Source organism: Scyliorhinus torazame, chromosome 23, assembly GCF_047496885.1.
Source record: "Scyliorhinus torazame isolate Kashiwa2021f chromosome 23, sScyTor2.1, whole genome shotgun sequence".
Taxonomy (NCBI): Eukaryota; Metazoa; Chordata; class Chondrichthyes; order Carcharhiniformes; family Scyliorhinidae; genus Scyliorhinus; species Scyliorhinus torazame.
Window position 1 is genome coordinate 72,696,826 of NC_092729.1, and position 23,934 is coordinate 72,720,759.

At 38.9% G+C, this 23,934-nt stretch overlaps 1 protein-coding gene across 6 annotated transcripts in view; it reads left to right on the plus strand.

Moving 5' to 3' along the window:
• Window positions 1-23,934, plus strand: part of LOC140399624 (uncharacterized) — a 219,091-nt gene that overhangs the window by 120,031 nt on the left and 75,126 nt on the right. The window lies entirely within an intron of this gene.

Sequence of the window (23,934 nt, forward strand, 5' to 3'; positions counted from 1 at the left end):
CACACACTCACTCATTCACAAACCCATTCATTCACACGCTCACTCAATCATTCACAAACTCACTGATTCATTCACACACTCACTCATTCATTCACACACTCACTTTCTCATTCACACACGCATTCACTCATTCATACACTCACTCACTCACTCACACACTAATTAATTCACACACTCATTCATTCACACAGTCTCTCATTCATTCACACACTCACTCATTCATTCACTCACTCACTCATTCATTCACACACTCACTCATTCATTCACACACTCACTCATTCATTCACGCATTCACTCATTCATTCACACGCTCACTCATTCATTCACACGCTCACTCATTCAGTCACACACTTACTCATTCACTCACCCACTCACTCATTCACGCACTCATTCATTATTTCAGTAACTCACTCATTCACAGACACTCATTCACACACTCACTCATTCATTCACACAGTCACTCATTCATTCACACATTCACTCATTCATTCACAAACTCAATCATTCACACACTCATTCATTCAGTAACTCACTAGTTCACACACACACACACACATTCATTCACTCACTCATTCACACACTCACTCATTCTTTCACGAACTCACGGATTTATTCACTCACTCACTCATTAATTCACACTCGCTCACTCACTCACATACTCGTGCGTTCATTCACAAACTCACTCATTAACACACTCACTCATTCTTTCACAAACTTACTCATTCATTCACACAGTCACTCATTCACTCTCACATTCATTCTTTCATTCACACACTCACTCATTCATTCACACATTCATTGTTTCATTCACACACTCACTCATTCAATCACACATTCATTCTTTCATTCACACACTCATTCATTCACACGTTCATTCTTTCATTGACACACTCATTCATTCGCACACTCACTCATTCACACACTCACTCATTCATTCATTCACACACTCACTCATTAATTCACACACTCATTCATTCACACACTCACTCACTCATTCACACACTCACTAATTCATTCACAAACTTACTCATTCATTCAAGCAGTCACTCATTCATTCACACATTCATTCTTTCATTCACACACTCATTCATTCACACACTCACTCATTCATTCACACATTCATTCTTTCATTCACACACTCACTCATTCAGTCACACATTCATTCTTTCATTCACACACTCATTCATTCACACGCTCATTCTTTCATTGACACACTCACTCATTCACACACTCACTCATTCATTCGCACACTCTCATTCACACATTCACTCATTCATTCACACACACAGTCATTCATTCACACACTCATTCATTCACACACTCACTCACTCATTCACACACTCACTCATTCATTCACACACTCACTCATTCATTCACACGCTCACTCATTCATTCACACAGTCACTCATTCATTCACACACGCACTCACTCATTCACACACTCACTCATTCACACACTCACTCATTCACACACTCATTCATTCAGAAACTCATTCATTCACACACCCATGCACACACTCACTTATTCATTCACACACTCATTCACACACTCACTCACTCATTCACACACTCACTCATTCACACTCACTCATCCACACATTTCATTCGCACACTCACTCACTCATTCACAAACTCATTCATTCACACGCTCACTCAATCATTCACAAACTCACTGATTCATTCACACACTCATTCATTCACACAGTCTCTCATTCATTCACACACTCACTCATTCATTCACACACTCACTCATTCATTCACAGACTCCCTCATTCATTCACACACTCACTCATTCATTCACGCATTCACTCATTCATTCACACACTTACTCATTCATTCACACGCTCACTCATTCATTCACACACTTACTCATTCACTCACCCACTCACTCATTCACACACTCATTCATTCACACACTCACTCATTCATTCACACGCTCACTCATTCATTCACACGCTCACTCATTCATTCACACGCTCACTCATTCATTCACACACTTACTCATTCACTCACCCACTCACTCATTCACACACTCATTCATTCACAGACTCACTTATTCTTTCACACATTCACTCATTCATTCACACACTCACTCACTCACATACTCACTCATTCATTCAGTCACACACTCACTCATTCAATCACACACTCACTCATTCAGTCACACACTCACTCATTCAGTCACACACTCACTCATTCAGTCACACACTCACTCATTCAGTCACACACTCACTCATTCACACACTCATTTATTCATTCACACAGTCACTCATCCATTCACACATTCACTCATTCATTCACAAACTCATTCATTCACACGCTCATTCATTCATTCACACACTCACTCATTCACACACTCACTCATTCACACACTCACTCATTCACACACTCACTCATTCACACACTCATTCATTCTTTCAGTAACTCACTAGTTCACACACACACTCATTCACACTCTCACTCATTCTTTCACAAACTCACGGATTCATTCACTCACTCACTCATTAATTCACACTCGCTCACTCACTCACATACTCATGCGTTCATTCACAAACTCACTCCTTAACACAATCACTCATTCTTTCACAAACTTACTCATTCATTCACACAGTCACTCATTCACTCTCACATTCATTCTTTCATTCACACACACATTCATTCACACACTCACTCATTCATTCACAATTCACTCATTCATTCACACAATCATTCTTTCATTCACACACTCATTCATTCACACACTCACTCATTCATTCACACACTCACTCATTCATTCACACACTCATTCTTTCATTGACACACTCATTCATTCGCACACTCATTCATTCACACACTCAGTCATTCATTCACACACACACTCATTCATTCACACGTTCATTCTTTCATTCACACACTCATTCATTTCACACACTCACTCATTCATTCACTCACTCACTCATTCATTCACACATTCATTCTTTCATTCACACACTCATTCATTCACACGTTCATTCTTTCATTGACACACTCACTCATTCACACACTCACTCATTCATTCACACACTCACTCATTCACACACTCACTCACTCATTCACACACTCACTCACTCACTCATTCATACACTCACTCATTCATTCACACACTCACTCATTCACACACTCATTCATTCTTTCAGTAACTCACTCATTCACACACACACACTCACTCATTCACACTCATTCGTTCTATCAGTAACTCACTCATTCACACACACACTCATTCATTCACACAGTCACTCATTCCTTCACACATTCACTCATTCCTTCACACACTCACTCATTCATTCACACACTCACTCATTCATTCACGCATTCACTCATTCATTCACAAAGTCACTCATTCATTCACACACTCACTCATTCATTCACATGCTCACTCATTCATTCACAGACTTACTCATTCATTCACACACTCACTCATTCACACACTCATTCATTATTTCAGTAACTCACTCATTCACAGACATTCATTCACACACTCACTCATTCATTCACAAAATCATTCATTCACACACTCACTCATTCATTCACACAGTCACTCATTCATTCACACATTCACTCATTCATTCACAAACTCATTCATTCACACACTCACTCATTCATTCTTACACTCACTCATTCATTCACACACTCACTCATTCATTCAGTAACTCACTAGTTCACACACACACACACACATTCATTCACTCACTCATTCACACACTCACTCATTCTTTCACAAACTCACGGATTTATTCACTCACTCACTCATTAATTCACACTCGCTCACTCACTCACATACTCATGCGTTCATTCACAAACTCACTCATTAACACACTCACTCATTCTTTCACAAGCTTACTCATTCATTCACACAGTCACTTATTTATTCACACATTCATTCTTACATTCACACACTCATTCATTCACACACACTCATTCATTCACACATTCATTCTTTCATTCACACACTCACTCATTCAATCACACATTCATTCTTCCATTCACACACTCATTCATTCACACGTTCATTCTTTCATTGCCACACTCATTCATTCGCACACTCACTCATTCACACACTCACTCATTCATTCACACACTCACTCATTCATTCACACACTCACTCATTCATTCACACACTCACTCACTCATTCACACACTCACTCATTCACTCACACACCCACTCATTCATTCACACACTCACTCATTCACACACTCACTCATTCATTCACACGCTCACTCATTCATTCACACACGCACTCACTCATTCACACACTCACTCATTCACACACTCATTCATTCAGAAACTCATTCATTCACACACCCATGCACACACTCACTTATTCATTCACACACTCATTCACACACTCACTCACTCATTCACACACTCACTCATTCACACTTTTCATTCACACACTCACTCATTCACAAACTCATTCATTCACACACTCACTCATTCATTCACACTCACTTTCTCATTCACACACGCATTCACTCATTCATACACTCACTCACTCACTCACACACTAATTCATTCACACACTCATTCATTCACACAGTCTCTCATTCATTCACACACTCACTCATTCATTCACTCACTCACTCATTCATTCACACCCTCACTCATTCATTCACACACTCCCTCATTCATTCACACACTCACTCATTCATTCACGCATTCACTCATTCATTCACACGCTCACTCATTCATTCACACATTCATTCTTTCATTCACTCACTCATTCATTCACACACCCATTCATTTACAAACTCATTCATTCACACATTCATTTATTCATTCACACACTCACTCATTCATTCACACATTCATTCTTTCATTCACACACTCATTCTTTCATTGACACACTCATTCATTCGCACACTCATTCATTCACACACTCACTCATTCATTCACACATTCATTCTTTCATTCACTCACTCATTCATTCACACACCCATTCATTTACAAACTCATTCATTCACACGCTCATTTATTCATTCACACAGTCACTCATTCATTCACAAACTCATTCATTCACACACTCATTTATTCATTCACACAGTCACTCATTCATTCACACATTCACTCATTCATTCACAAACTCATTCATTCACACACTCACTCATTCATTCATACACTCACTCATTCATTCACACTCACTCATTCACACACTCATTCATTCTTTCAGTAACTCACTAGTTCACACACACACACATTCATTCACGCACTCACTGATTCACACACTCCCTCATACATTCACACACTCATTCATTCACACACTCACTCATTCATTCACATGCTCACTCATTCATTCACACACTTACTCATTCATTCACACACTCATTCATTATTTCAGTAACTCACTCATTCACAGACACACACTCATTCACACACTCACTCATTCATTCACAAACTCATTCATTCACACACTCACTCATTCATTCACACATTCACTCATTCATTCACACACTCATTCATTATTTCAGTAACTCACTCATTCACAGACACACACTCATTCACACACTCACTCATTCATTCACACACTCACTCATTCATTCACACACTCACTCATTCATTCACATATTCACTCATTCATTCACACACTCACTCATTCATTCACACACTCACTCATTCATTCACACATTCACTCATTCAGTCACACACTCTCTCATTCAGTCACACACTCACTCATTCACACACTCATTCATTCTTTCAGTAACTCACTCATTCACACACACACACATTCATTCACACACTCGCTCATTCACAAACTCACTCTTTCGTTCACACACCCATTCATTCACAAACTCATTCATTCACACACTCATTTATTCATTCACACAGTCACTCGTTCATTCACAAACTCACTCATTAACACACTCACTCATTCTTTCACAAACTTACTCATTCATTCACACAGTCACTCATTCATTCACACATTCATTCTTACATTCACACACTCATTCATTCACACACTCATTCATTCACACATTCATTCTTTCATTCACACACTCACTCATTCAATCACACATTCATTCTTTCATTCACACACTCATTCATTCAGAAACTCACTCATTCACACACTCACTCATTCACACACTCATTCATTCAGAAACTCATTCATTCACACACCCATGCACACACTCACTTATTCATTCACACACTCATTCACACACTCACTCACTCATTCACACACTCACTCATTCACACTTTTCATTCACACACTCACTCATTCACAAACCCATTCATTCACACGCTCACTCAATCATTCACAAACTCACTGATTCATTCACACACTCACTCATTCATTCACACACTCACTTTCTCATTCACACACACATTCACTCATTCATTCACACACTTACTCATTCATTCACACACTCACTCATTCACACACTCATTCATTATTTCAGTAACTCACTCATTCACAGACACTCATTCACACACTCACTCATTCATTCACAAAATCATTCATTCACACACTCACTCATTCATTCACACATTCACTCATTCATTCAGTAACTCACTAGTTCACACACACACACTCACTCATTCACACTCATTCATTCTTTCAGTAACTCCCTCATTCACACACACACTCATTCATTCACACAGTCACTCATTCCTTCACACATTCACTCATTCCTTCACACACTCACTCATTCATTCACACATTCACTCATTCATTCACAAAGTCACTCATTCACACACTCACTCATTCATTCATATGCTCACTCATTCATTCACACACTTACTCATTCATTCACACACTCACTCATTCACACACTCATTCATTATTTCAGTAACTCACTCATTCACAGACACTCATTCACACACTCACTCATTCATTCACAAAATCATTCATTCAAACACTCATTCATTCACACATTCACTCATTCATTCAGTAACTCACTAGTTCACACACACACACACACAGACACATTCATTCACTCACTCATTCACACACTCACTCATTCTTTCACAAACTCACGGATTTATTCACTCACTCACTCATTAATTCACACTCGCTCACTCACTCACATACTCATGCGTTCATTCACAAACTCACTCATTAACACACTCACTCATTCTTTCACAAACTTACTCATTCATTCACACAGTCACTCATTCATTCACACATTCATTCTTACAGTCACACACTCATTCATTCACACACTCATTCATTCACACATTCATTCTTTCATTCACACACTCACTCATTCAATCACACATTCATTCTTTCATTCACACACTCATTCATTCACACGTTCATTCTTTCATTGACACACTCATTCATTTGCGCACTCACTCATTCACACACTCACTCATTCATTCACACACTCACTCATTCATTCACACACTCACTCATTCATTCGCACGCACACTCATTCATTCACACGCTCACTCATTCATTCACACACGCACTCACTCATTCACACACCCACTCATTCACACACACATTCATTCAGAAACTCATTCATTCACACACCCATGCACACACTCACTTATTCATTCCCACACTCATTCACACACTCACTCACTCATTCACACACTCACTCATTCACACTTTTCATTCACACACTCACTCATTCACAAACCCATTCATTCACACGCTCACTCAATCATTCACAAACTCACTGATTCATTCACACACTCACTCATTCATTCACACACTCACTTTCTCATTCACACACGCATTCACTCATTCATACACTCACTCACTCACTCACACACTAATTAATTCACACACTCATTCATTCACACAGTCTCTCATTCATTCACACACTCACTCATTCATTCACTCACTCACTCATTCATTCACACACTCACTCATTCATTCACACACTCACTCATTCATTCACGCATTCACTCATTCATTCACACGCTCACTCATTCATTCACACGCTCACTCATTCAGTCACACACTTACTCATTCACTCACCCACTCACTCATTCACGCACTCATTCATTATTTCAGTAACTCACTCATTCACAGACACTCATTCACACACTCACTCATTCATTCACACAGTCACTCATTCATTCACACATTCACTCATTCATTCACAAACTCAATCATTCACACACTCATTCATTCAGTAACTCACTAGTTCACACACACACACACACATTCATTCACTCACTCATTCACACACTCACTCATTCTTTCACGAACTCACGGATTTATTCACTCACTCACTCATTAATTCACACTCGCTCACTCACTCACATACTCGTGCGTTCATTCACAAACTCACTCATTAACACACTCACTCATTCTTTCACAAACTTACTCATTCATTCACACAGTCACTCATTCACTCTCACATTCATTCTTTCATTCACACACTCACTCATTCATTCACACATTCATTGTTTCATTCACACACTCACTCATTCAATCACACATTCATTCTTTCATTCACACACTCATTCATTCACACGTTCATTCTTTCATTGACACACTCATTCATTCGCACACTCACTCATTCACACACTCACTCATTCATTCATTCACACACTCACTCATTAATTCACACACTCATTCATTCACACACTCACTCACTCATTCACACACTCACTAATTCATTCACAAACTTACTCATTCATTCAAGCAGTCACTCATTCATTCACACATTCATTCTTTCATTCACACACTCATTCATTCACACACTCACTCATTCATTCACACATTCATTCTTTCATTCACACACTCACTCATTCAGTCACACATTCATTCTTTCATTCACACACTCATTCATTCACACGCTCATTCTTTCATTGACACACTCACTCATTCACACACTCACTCATTCATTCGCACACTCTCATTCACACATTCACTCATTCATTCACACACACAGTCATTCATTCACACACTCATTCATTCACACACTCACTCACTCATTCACACACTCACTCATTCATTCACACACTCACTCATTCATTCACACGCTCACTCATTCATTCACACAGTCACTCATTCATTCACACACGCACTCACTCATTCACACACTCACTCATTCACACACTCACTCATTCACACACTCATTCATTCAGAAACTCATTCATTCACACACCCATGCACACACTCACTTATTCATTCACACACTCATTCACACACTCACTCACTCATTCACACACTCACTCATTCACACTCACTCATCCACACATTTCATTCGCACACTCACTCACTCATTCACAAACTCATTCATTCACACGCTCACTCAATCATTCACAAACTCACTGATTCATTCACACACTCATTCATTCACACAGTCTCTCATTCATTCACACACTCACTCATTCATTCACACACTCACTCATTCATTCACAGACTCCCTCATTCATTCACACACTCACTCATTCATTCACGCATTCACTCATTCATTCACACACTTACTCATTCATTCACACGCTCACTCATTCATTCACACACTTACTCATTCACTCACCCACTCACTCATTCACACACTCATTCATTCACACACTCACTCATTCATTCACACGCTCACTCATTCATTCACACGCTCACTCATTCATTCACACGCTCACTCATTCATTCACACACTTACTCATTCACTCACCCACTCACTCATTCACACACTCATTCATTCACAGACTCACTTATTCTTTCACACATTCACTCATTCATTCACACACTCACTCACTCACATACTCACTCATTCATTCAGTCACACACTCACTCATTCAATCACACACTCACTCATTCAGTCACACACTCACTCATTCAGTCACACACTCACTCATTCAGTCACACACTCACTCATTCAGTCACACACTCACTCATTCACACACTCATTTATTCATTCACACAGTCACTCATCCATTCACACATTCACTCATTCATTCACAAACTCATTCATTCACACGCTCATTCATTCATTCACACACTCACTCATTCACACACTCACTCATTCACACACTCACTCATTCACACACTCACTCATTCACACACTCATTCATTCTTTCAGTAACTCACTAGTTCACACACACACTCATTCACACTCTCACTCATTCTTTCACAAACTCACGGATTCATTCACTCACTCACTCATTAATTCACACTCGCTCACTCACTCACATACTCATGCGTTCATTCACAAACTCACTCCTTAACACAATCACTCATTCTTTCACAAACTTACTCATTCATTCACACAGTCACTCATTCACTCTCACATTCATTCTTTCATTCACACACACATTCATTCACACACTCACTCATTCATTCACAATTCACTCATTCATTCACACAATCATTCTTTCATTCACACACTCATTCATTCACACACTCACTCATTCATTCACACACTCACTCATTCATTCACACACTCATTCTTTCATTGACACACTCATTCATTCGCACACTCATTCATTCACACACTCAGTCATTCATTCACACACACACTCATTCATTCACACGTTCATTCTTTCATTCACACACTCATTCATTTCACACACTCACTCATTCATTCACTCACTCACTCATTCATTCACACATTCATTCTTTCATTCACACACTCATTCATTCACACGTTCATTCTTCCATTGACACACTCACTCATTCACACACTCACTCATTCATTCACACACTCACTCATTCACACACTCACTCACTCATTCACACACTCACTCACTCACTCATTCATACACTCACTCATTCATTCACACACTCACTCATTCACACACTCATTCATTCTTTCAGTAACTCACTCATTCACACACACACACTCACTCATTCACACTCATTCGTTCTATCAGTAACTCACTCATTCACACACACACTCATTCATTCACACAGTCACTCATTCCTTCACACATTCACTCATTCCTTCACACACTCACTCATTCATTCACACACTCACTCATTCATTCACGCATTCACTCATTCATTCACAAAGTCACTCATTCATTCACACACTCACTCATTCATTCACATGCTCACTCATTCATTCACAGACTTACTCATTCATTCACACACTCACTCATTCACACACTCATTCATTATTTCAGTAACTCACTCATTCACAGACATTCATTCACACACTCACTCATTCATTCACAAAATCATTCATTCACACACTCACTCATTCATTCACACAGTCACTCATTCATTCACACATTCACTCATTCATTCACAAACTCATTCATTCACACACTCACTCATTCATTCTTACACTCACTCATTCATTCACACACTCACTCATTCATTCAGTAACTCACTAGTTCACACACACACACACACATTCATTCACTCACTCATTCACACACTCACTCATTCTTTCACAAACTCACGGATTTATTCACTCACTCACTCATTAATTCACACTCGCTCACTCACTCACATACTCATGCGTTCATTCACAAACTCACTCATTAACACACTCACTCATTCTTTCACAAGCTTACTCATTCATTCACACAGTCACTTATTTATTCACACATTCATTCTTACATTCACACACTCATTCATTCACACACACTCATTCATTCACACATTCATTCTTTCATTCACACACTCACTCATTCAATCACACATTCATTCTTCCATTCACACACTCATTCATTCACACGTTCATTCTTTCATTGCCACACTCATTCATTCGCACACTCACTCATTCACACACTCACTCATTCATTCACACACTCACTCATTCATTCACACACTCACTCATTCATTCACACACTCACTCACTCATTCACACACTCACTCATTCACTCACACACCCACTCATTCATTCACACACTCACTCATTCACACACTCACTCATTCATTCACACATTCATTGTTTCATTCACACACTCACTCATTCAATCACACATTCATTCTTTCATTCACACACTCATTCATTCACACGTTCATTCTTTCATTGACACACTCATTCATTCGCACACTCACTCATTCACACACTCACTCATTCATTCATTCACACACTCACTCATTAATTCACACACTCATTCATTCACACACTCACTCACTCATTCACACACTCACTAATTCATTCACAAACTTACTCATTCATTCAAGCAGTCACTCATTCATTCACACATTCATTCTTTCATTCACACACTCATTCATTCACACACTCACTCATTCATTCACACATTCATTCTTTCATTCACACACTCACTCATTCAGTCACACATTCATTCTTTCATTCACACACTCATTCATTCACACGCTCATTCTTTCATTGACACACTCACTCATTCACACACTCACTCATTCATTCGCACACTCTCATTCACACATTCACTCATTCATTCACACACACAGTCATTCATTCACACACTCATTCATTCACACACTCACTCACTCATTCACACACTCACTCATTCATTCACACACTCACTCATTCATTCACACGCTCACTCATTCATTCACACAGTCACTCATTCATTCACACACGCACTCACTCATTCACACACTCACTCATTCACACACTCACTCATTCACACACTCATTCATTCAGAAACTCATTCATTCACACACCCATGCACACACTCACTTATTCATTCACACACTCATTCACACACTCACTCACTCATTCACACACTCACTCATTCACACTCACTCATCCACACATTTCATTCGCACACTCACTCACTCATTCACAAACTCATTCATTCACACGCTCACTCAATCATTCACAAACTCACTGATTCATTCACACACTCATTCATTCACACAGTCTCTCATTCATTCACACACTCACTCATTCATTCACACACTCACTCATTCATTCACAGACTCCCTCATTCATTCACACACTCACTCATTCATTCACGCATTCACTCATTCATTCACACACTTACTCATTCATTCACACGCTCACTCATTCATTCACACACTTACTCATTCACTCACCCACTCACTCATTCACACACTCATTCATTCACACACTCACTCATTCATTCACACGCTCACTCATTCATTCACACGCTCACTCATTCATTCACACGCTCACTCATTCATTCACACACTTACTCATTCACTCACCCACTCACTCATTCACACACTCATTCATTCACAGACTCACTTATTCTTTCACACATTCACTCATTCATTCACACACTCACTCACTCACATACTCACTCATTCATTCAGTCACACACTCACTCATTCAATCACACACTCACTCATTCAGTCACACACTCACTCATTCAGTCACACACTCACTCATTCAGTCACACACTCACTCATTCAGTCACACACTCACTCATTCACACACTCATTTATTCATTCACACAGTCACTCATCCATTCACACATTCACTCATTCATTCACAAACTCATTCATTCACACGCTCATTCATTCATTCACACACTCACTCATTCACACACTCACTCATTCACACACTCACTCATTCACACACTCACTCATTCACACACTCATTCATTCTTTCAGTAACTCACTAGTTCACACACACACTCATTCACACTCTCACTCATTCTTTCACAAACTCACGGATTCATTCACTCACTCACTCATTAATTCACACTCGCTCACTCACTCACATACTCATGCGTTCATTCACAAACTCACTCCTTAACACAATCACTCATTCTTTCACAAACTTACTCATTCATTCACACAGTCACTCATTCACTCTCACATTCATTCTTTCATTCACACACACATTCATTCACACACTCACTCATTCATTCACAATTCACTCATTCATTCACACAATCATTCTTTCATTCACACACTCATTCATTCACACACTCACTCATTCATTCACACACTCACTCATTCATTCACACACTCATTCTTTCATTGACACACTCATTCATTCGCACACTCATTCATTCACACACTCAGTCATTCATTCACACACACACTCATTCATTCACACGTTCATTCTTTCATTCACACACTCATTCATTTCACACACTCACTCATTCATTCACTCACTCACTCATTCATTCACACATTCATTCTTTCATTCACACACTCATTCATTCACACGTTCATTCTTTCATTGACACACTCACTCATTCACACACTCACTCATTCATTCACACACTCACTCATTCACACACTCACTCACTCATTCACACACTCACTCACTCACTCATTCATACACTCACTCATTCATTCACACACTCACTCATTCACACACTCATTCATTCTTTCAGTAACTCACTCATTCACACACACACACTCACTCATTCACACTCATTCGTTCTATCAGTAACTCACTCATTCACACACACACTCATTCATTCACACAGTCACTCATTCCTTCACACATTCACTCATTCCTTCACACACTCACTCATTCATTCACACACTCACTCATTCATTCACGCATTCACTCATTCATTCACAAAGTCACTCATTCATTCACACACTCACTCATTCATTCACATGCTCACTCATTCATTCACAGACTTACTCATTCATTCACACACTCACTCATTCACACACTCATTCATTATTTCAGTAACTCACTCATTCACAGACATTCATTCACACACTCACTCATTCATTCACAAAATCATTCATTCACACACTCACTCATTCATTCACACAGTCACTCATTCATTCACACATTCACTCATTCATTCACAAACTCATTCATTCACACACTCACTCATTCATTCTTACACTCACTCATTCATTCACACACTCACTCATTCATTCAGTAACTCACTAGTTCACACACACACACACACATTCATTCACTCACTCATTCACACACTCACTCATTCTTTCACAAACTCACGGATTTATTCACTCACTCACTCATTAATTCACACTCGCTCACTCACTCACATACTCATGCGTTCATTCACAAACTCACTCATTAACACACTCACTCATTCTTTCACAAGCTTACTCATTCATTCACACAGTCACTTATTTATTCACACATTCATTCTTACATTCACACACTCATTCATTCACACACACTCATTCATTCACACATTCATTCTTTCATTCACACACTCACTCATTCAATCACACATTCATTCTTCCATTCACACACTCATTCATTCACACGTTCATTCTTTCATTGCCACACTCATTCATTCGCACACTCACTCATTCACACACTCACTCATTCATTCACACACTCACTCATTCATTCACACACTCACTCATTCATTCACACACTCACTCACTCATTCACACACTCACTCATTCACTCACACACCCACTCATTCATTCACACACTCACTCATTCACACACTCACTCATTCATTCACACGCTCACTCATTCATTCACACACGCACTCACTCATTCACACACTCACTCATTCACACACTCATTCATTCAGAAACTCATTCATTCACACACCCATGCACACACTCACTTATTCATTCACACACTCATTCACACACTCACTCACTCATTCACACACTCACTCATTCACACTTTTCATTCACACACTCACTCATTCACAAACTCATTCATTCACACACTCACTCATTCATTCACACTCACTTTCTCATTCACACACGCATTCACTCATTCATACACTCACTCACTCACTCACACACTAATTCATTCACACACTCATTCATTCACACAGTCTCTCATTCATTCACACACTCACTCATTCATTCACTCACTCACTCATTCATTCACACCCTCACTCATTCATTCACACACTCCCTCATTCATTCACACACTCACTCATTCATTCACGCATTCACTCATTCATTCACACGCTCACTCATTCATTCACACATTCATTCTTTCATTCACTCACTCATTCATTCACACACCCATTCATTTACAAACTCATTCATTCACACATTCATTTATTCATTCACACACTCACTCATTCATTCACACATTCATTCTTTCATTCACACACTCATTCTTTCATTGACACACTCATTCATTCGCACACTCATTCATTCACACACTCACTCATTCATTCACACATTCATTCTTTCATTCACTCACTCATTCATTCACACACCCATTCATTTACAAACTCATTCATTCACACGCTCATTTATTCATTCACACAGTCACTCATTCATTCACAAACTCATTCATTCACACACTCATTTATTCATTCACACAGTCACTCATTCATTCACACATTCACTCATTCATTCACAAACTCATTCATTCACACACTCACTCATTCATTCATACACTCACTCATTCATTCACACTCACTCATTCACACACTCATTCATTCTTTCAGTAACTCACTAGTTCACACACACACACATTCATTCACGCACTCACTGATTCACACACTCCCTCATACATTCACACACTCATTCATTCACACACTCACTCATTCATTCACATGCTCACTCATTCATTCACACACTTACTCATTCATTCACACACTCATTCATTATTTCAGTAACTCACTCATTCACAGACACACACTCATTCACACACTCACTCATTCATTCACAAACTCATTCATTCACACACTCACTCATTCATTCACACATTCACTCATTCATTCACACACTCATTCATTATTTCAGTAACTCACTCATTCACAGACACACACTCATTCACACACTCACTCATTCATTCACACACTCACTCATTCATTCACACACTCACTCATTCATTCACATATTCACTCATTCATTCACACACTCACTCATTCATTCACACACTCACTCATTCATTCACACATTCACTCATTCAGTCACACACTCTCTCATTCAGTCACACACTCACTCATTCACACACTCATTCATTCTTTCAGTAACTCACTCATTCACACACACACACATTCATTCACACACTCGCTCATTCACAAACTCACTCTTTCGTTCACACACCCATTCATTCACAAACTCATTCATTCACACACTCATTTATTCATTCACACAGTCACTCGTTCATTCACAAACTCATTCATTCACACACTCACTCATTCATTCATACACTCACTCATTCATTCACACACTCAGTCATTCTTTCAGTAACTCACTAGTTCACACACACACACACACATTCATTCACTCACTCACTCATTCACACACTCACTCATTCTTTCACAAACTCACGGATTCATTCACACACTCACTCATTAATTCACACTCGCTCACTCACATACTCATGCATTCATTCACAAAATCACTCATTAACACACTCATTCTTTTCACAAACTTACTCATTCATTCAAACAGTCACTCATTCATTCACACATTCATTCTTTCATTCAAACACTCACTCATTCACACACTCACTCATTCATTCACAATTCACTCATTCATTCACTAACTCATTCATTCACATACTCACTCATTCAGTCACACACTCACTCATTCATTCACACGCTCACTCATTCTTTCAGACACTCATTCAGTCACACGCTCACTCATTCAGTCACACACTCACTCATTCAGTCACACACTCACTCATTCAGTCACACACTCACTCATTCACACACTCATTCATTCTTTCAGTAACTCACTCATTCACAAACTCACTCATTCATTCACACACCCATTCATTCACAAACTCATTCATTCACACACTCATTTATTCATTCACACAGTCACTCATTCATTCACACATTCACTCATTCATTCACAAACTCATTCATTCACACACTCATTCATTCATACATTCACACACTCACTCATTCACACACTCACTCATTCACACACTCACTCATTCACACACTCATTCATTCTTTCAGTAACTCACTAGTTCACACACACACACACACACTCATTCACACTCTCACTCATTCTTTCACAAACTCACGGATTTATTGACTCACTCACTCATTAATTCACACTCGCTCACTCACTCACATACTCATGCGTTCATTCACAAACTCACTCATTAACACACTCACTCATTCTTTCACAAACTTACTCATTGATTCACACAGTCACTCATTCATTCACACATTCATTCTTACATTCACACACTCATTCATTCACACACTCCCTCATTCATTCACACATTCATTCTTTCATTCACACACTCACTCATTCAATCACACATTCATTCTTTCATTCACACACTCATTCATTCACACATTCATTCTTTCATTGACACATTCATTCACACACTCACTTATTCATTCACACATTCATTCACACACTCACTCATTCACACACTCACTCATTCACACACTCACTCATTCACACACTCACTCATTCATTCACACACTCATTCATTCACACATTCACTCATTCATTCATACGCTCACTCATTCATTCACACACTCCCTCATTCATTCACACACTCCCTCATTCATTCAGACACTCCCTCATTCATTCACACTCATTCATTCACGCATTCACTCATTCATTCACACGCTCACTCAATCATTCACACACTTACTCATTCATTCACACACTCACTCATTCACTCACTCATTCATTCACACACTCACTCATTCACACACTCATTCATTCAAACACTCATTCATTCACACACTCACTCACTCATTCACACATTCACTCATTCACTCATTCATTCACACACTCATTCATTCACACACTCACTCATTCATTCACACATTCACTCATTCATTCACACACTCACTTATTCATTCACACACTCACTCATTTATTCACACACTCACTCATTCAGTCACACACTCACTCATTCAGTCACTCACTCACTCATTCAGTCACACACTCATTCACACACTCATTCATTTTTTCAGTAACTCACTCATTCACACACACTCATTCATTCACACACTCACACATTCACACACTCACTCATTCACACTCACTCATTCACACACTCACTCATTCACACACACACCCATTCATTCACAAACTCATTCATTCACACACTCATTTATTCATTCACACAGTCACTCATTCATTCACACACTCATTTATTCATTCACAGTCACTCATTCAATCACACATTCACTCATTCATTCACAAACTCATTCATTCACACACTCACTCATTCATTCATACACTCACTCATTCATTCATTCACACACTCACTCATTCACACACTCATTCATTCTTTCAGTAACTCACTAGTTCACACACACACACACACTCATTCACACACTCTCTCATTCTTTCACAAACTCACGGATTTATTCACTCACTCACTCATTCACATACTCATGCGTTCATTCACAAACTCACTCCTTAACATACTCACTCATTCTTTCACAAACTTATTCATTCACACAGTCACTCATTCATTCACACATTCATTCTTTCATTCACACACTCATGCATTCACACACTCACTCATTCATTCACACACTCACTCATTCATTCACACACTCACTCATTCATTCACACATTCATTCTTTCATTCACACACTCATTCTTTCATTGACACACTCATTCATTCGCACACTCATTCATTCACACACTCACTCATTCATTCACACTCACTCATTCATTCACACATTCATTCTTTCATTCACACACTCATTCATTCACACGTTCATTCTTTCATTGACACACTCACTCATTCACACACTCACTCATTCATTCACACACTCACTCATTCACACACTCACTCACTCATTCACACACTCACTCACTCACTCATTCATACACTCACTCATTCATTCACACACTCACTCATTCACACACTCATTCATTCTTTCAGTAACTCACTCATTCACACACACACACTCACTCATTCACACTCATTCGTTCTATCAGTAACTCACTCATTCACACACACACTCATTCATTCACACAGTCACTCATTCCTTCACACATTCACTCATTCCTTCACACACTCACTCATTCATTCACACACTCACTCATTCATTCACGCATTCACTCATTCATTCACAAAGTCACTCATTCATTCACACACTCACTCATTCATTCACATGCTCACTCATTCATTCACAGACTTACTCATTCATTCACACACTCACTCATTCACACACTCATTCATTATTTCAGTAACTCACTCATTCACAGACATTCATTCACACACTCACTCATTCATTCACAAAATCATTCATTCACACACTCACTCATTCATTCACACAGTCACTCATTCATTCACACATTCACTCATTCATTCACAAACTCATTCATTCACACACTCACTCATTCATTCTTACACTCACTCATTCATTCACACACTCACTCATTCATTCAGTAACTCACTAGTTCACACACACACACACACATTCATTCACTCACTCATTCACACACTCATTCATTCTTTCACAAACTCACGGATTTATTCACTCACTCACTCATTAATTCACACTCGCTCACTCACTCACATACTCATGCGTTCATTCACAAACTCACTCATTAACACACTCACTCATTCTTTCACAAGCTTACTCATTCATTCACACAGTCACTTATTTATTCACACATTCATTCTTACATTCACACACTCATTCATTCACACACACTCATTCATTCACACATTCATTCTTTCATTCACACACTCACTCATTCAATCACACATTCATTCTTTCATTCACACACTCATTCATTCACACGTTCATTCTTTCATTGCCACACTCATTCATTCGCACACTCACTCATTCACACACTCACTCATTCATTCACACACTCACTCATTCATTCACACACTCACTCATTCATTCACACACTCACTCACTCATTCACACACTCACTCATTCACTCACACACCCACTCATTCATTCACACACTCACTCATTCACACACTCACTCATTCATTCACACGCTCACTCATTCATTCACACACGCACTCACTCATTCACACACTCACTCATTCACACACTCATTCATTCAGAAACTCATTCATTCACACACCCATGCACACACTCACTTATTCATTCACACACTCATTCACACACTCACTCACTCATTCACACACTCACTCATTCACACTTTTCATTCACACACTCACTCATTCACAAACTCATTCATTCACACACTCACTCATTCATTCACACTCACTTTCTCATTCACACACGCATTCACTCATTCATACACTCACTCACTCACTCACACACTAATTCATTCACACACTCATTCATTCACACAGTCTCTCATTCATTCACACACTCATTCATTCACTCACTCACTCATTCATTCACACCCTCACTCATTCATTCACACACTCCCTCATTCATTCACACACTCACTCATTCATTCACGCATTCACTCATTCATTCACACGCTCACTCATTCATTCACACATTCATTCTTTCATTCACTCACTCATTCATTCACACACCCATTCATTTACAATCTCATTCATTCACACATTCATTTATTCATTCACACACTCACTCATTCATTCACACATTCATTCTTTCATTCACACACTCATTCTTTCATTGACACACTCATTCATTCGCACACTCATTCATTCACACACTCACTCATTCATTCACACATTCATTCTTTCATTCACTCACTCATTCATTCACACACCCATTCATTTACAAACTCATTCATTCACACGCTCATTTATTCATTCACACAGTCACTCATTCATTCACAAACTCATTCATTCACACACTCATTTATTCATTCACACAGTCACTCATTCATTCACACATTCACTCATTCATTCACAAACTCATTCATTCACACACTCACTCATTCATTCATACACTCACTCATTCATTCACACTCACTCATTCACACACTCATTCATTCTTTCAGTAACTCACTAGTTCACACACACACACATTCATTCACGCACTCACTGATTCACACACTCCCTCATACATTCACACACTCATTCATTCACACACTCACTCATTCATTCACATGCTCACTCATTCATTCACACACTTACTCATTCATTCACACACTCATTCATTATTTCAGTAACTCACTCATTCACAGACACACACTCATTCACACACTCACTCATTCATTCACAAACTCATTCATTCACACACTCACTCATTCATTCACACATTCACTCATTCATTCACACACTCATTCATTATTTCAGTAACTCACTCATTCACAGACACACACTCATTCAGAAACTCACTCATTCATTCACACACTCACTCATTCATTCACACACTCACTCATTCATTCACACACTCACTCATTCATTCACATATTCACTCATTTATTCACACACTCACTCATTCATTCACACACTCACTCATTCATTCACACATTCACTCATTCAGTCACACACTCTCTCATTCAGTCACACACTCACTCATTCACACACTCATTCATTCTTTCAGTAACTCACTCATTCACACACACACACATTCATTCACACACTCGCTCATTCACAAACTCACTCTTTCGTTCACACACCCATTCATTCACAAACTCATTCATTCACACACTCATTTATTCATTCACACAGTCACTCGTTCATTCACAAACTCATTCATTCACACACTCACTCATTCATTCATACACTCACTCATTCATTCACACACTCAGTCATTCTTTCAGTAACTCACTAGTTCACACACACACACACACATTCATTCACTCACTCACTCATTCACACACTCACTCATTCTTTCACAAACTCACGGATTCATTCACACACTCACTCATTAATTCACACTCGCTCACTCACATACTCATGCATTCATTCACAAAATCACTCATTAACACACTCATTCTTTTCACAAACTTACTCATTCATTCAAACAGTCACTCATTCATTCACACATTCATTCTTTCATTCAAACACTCACTCATTCACACACTCACTCATTCATTCACAATTCACTCATTCATTCACTAACTCATTCATTCACACACTCACTCATTCAGTCACACACTCACTCATTCATTCACACGCTCACTCATTCTTTCAGACACTCATTCAGTCACACGCTCACTCATTCAGTCACACACTCACTCATTCAGTCACACACTCACTCATTCAGTCACACACTCACTCATTCACACACTCATTCATTCTTTCAGTAACTCACTCATTCACAAACTCACTCATTCATTCACACACCCATTCATTCACAAACTCATTCATTCACACACTCATTTATTCATTCACACAGTCACTCATTCATTCACACATTCACTCATTCATTCACAAACTCATTCATTCACACACTCATTCATTCATACATTCACACACTCACTCATTCACACACTCACTCATTTATTCATACATTCACACACTCACTCATTCACACACTCACTCATTCACACACTCACTCATTCACACACTCATTCATTCTTTCAGTAACTCACTAGTTCACACACACACACACACACTCATTCACACTCTCACTCATTCTTTCACAAACTCACGGATTTATTGACTCACTCACTCATTAATTCACACTCGCTCACTCACTCACATACTCATGCGTTCATTCACAAACTCACTCATTAACACACTCACTCATTCTTTCACAAACTTACTCATTGATTCACACAGTCACTCATTCATTCACACATTCATTCTTACATTCACACACTCATTCATTCACACACTCCCTCATTCATTCACACATTCATTCTTTCATTCACACACTCACTCATTCAATCACACATTCATTCTTTCATTCACACACTCATTCATTCACACATTCATTCTTTCATTGACACATTCATTCACACACTCACTTATTCATTCACACATTCATTCACACACTCACTCATTCACACACTCACTCATTCACACACTCACTCATTCATTCACACACTCATTCATTCACACATTCACTCATTCATTCATACGCTCACTCATTCATTCACACACTCCCTCATTCATTCACACACTCCCTCATTCATTCAGACACTCCCTCATTCATTAACACTCATTCATTCACGCATTCACTCATTCATTCACACGCTCACTCAATCATTCACACACTTACTCATTCATTCACACACTCACTCATTCACTCACTCATTCATTCACACACTCACTCATTCACACACTCATTCATTCAAACACTCATTCATTCACACACTCACTCACTCATTCACACATTCACTCATTCACTCATTCATTCACACACTCATTCATTCACACA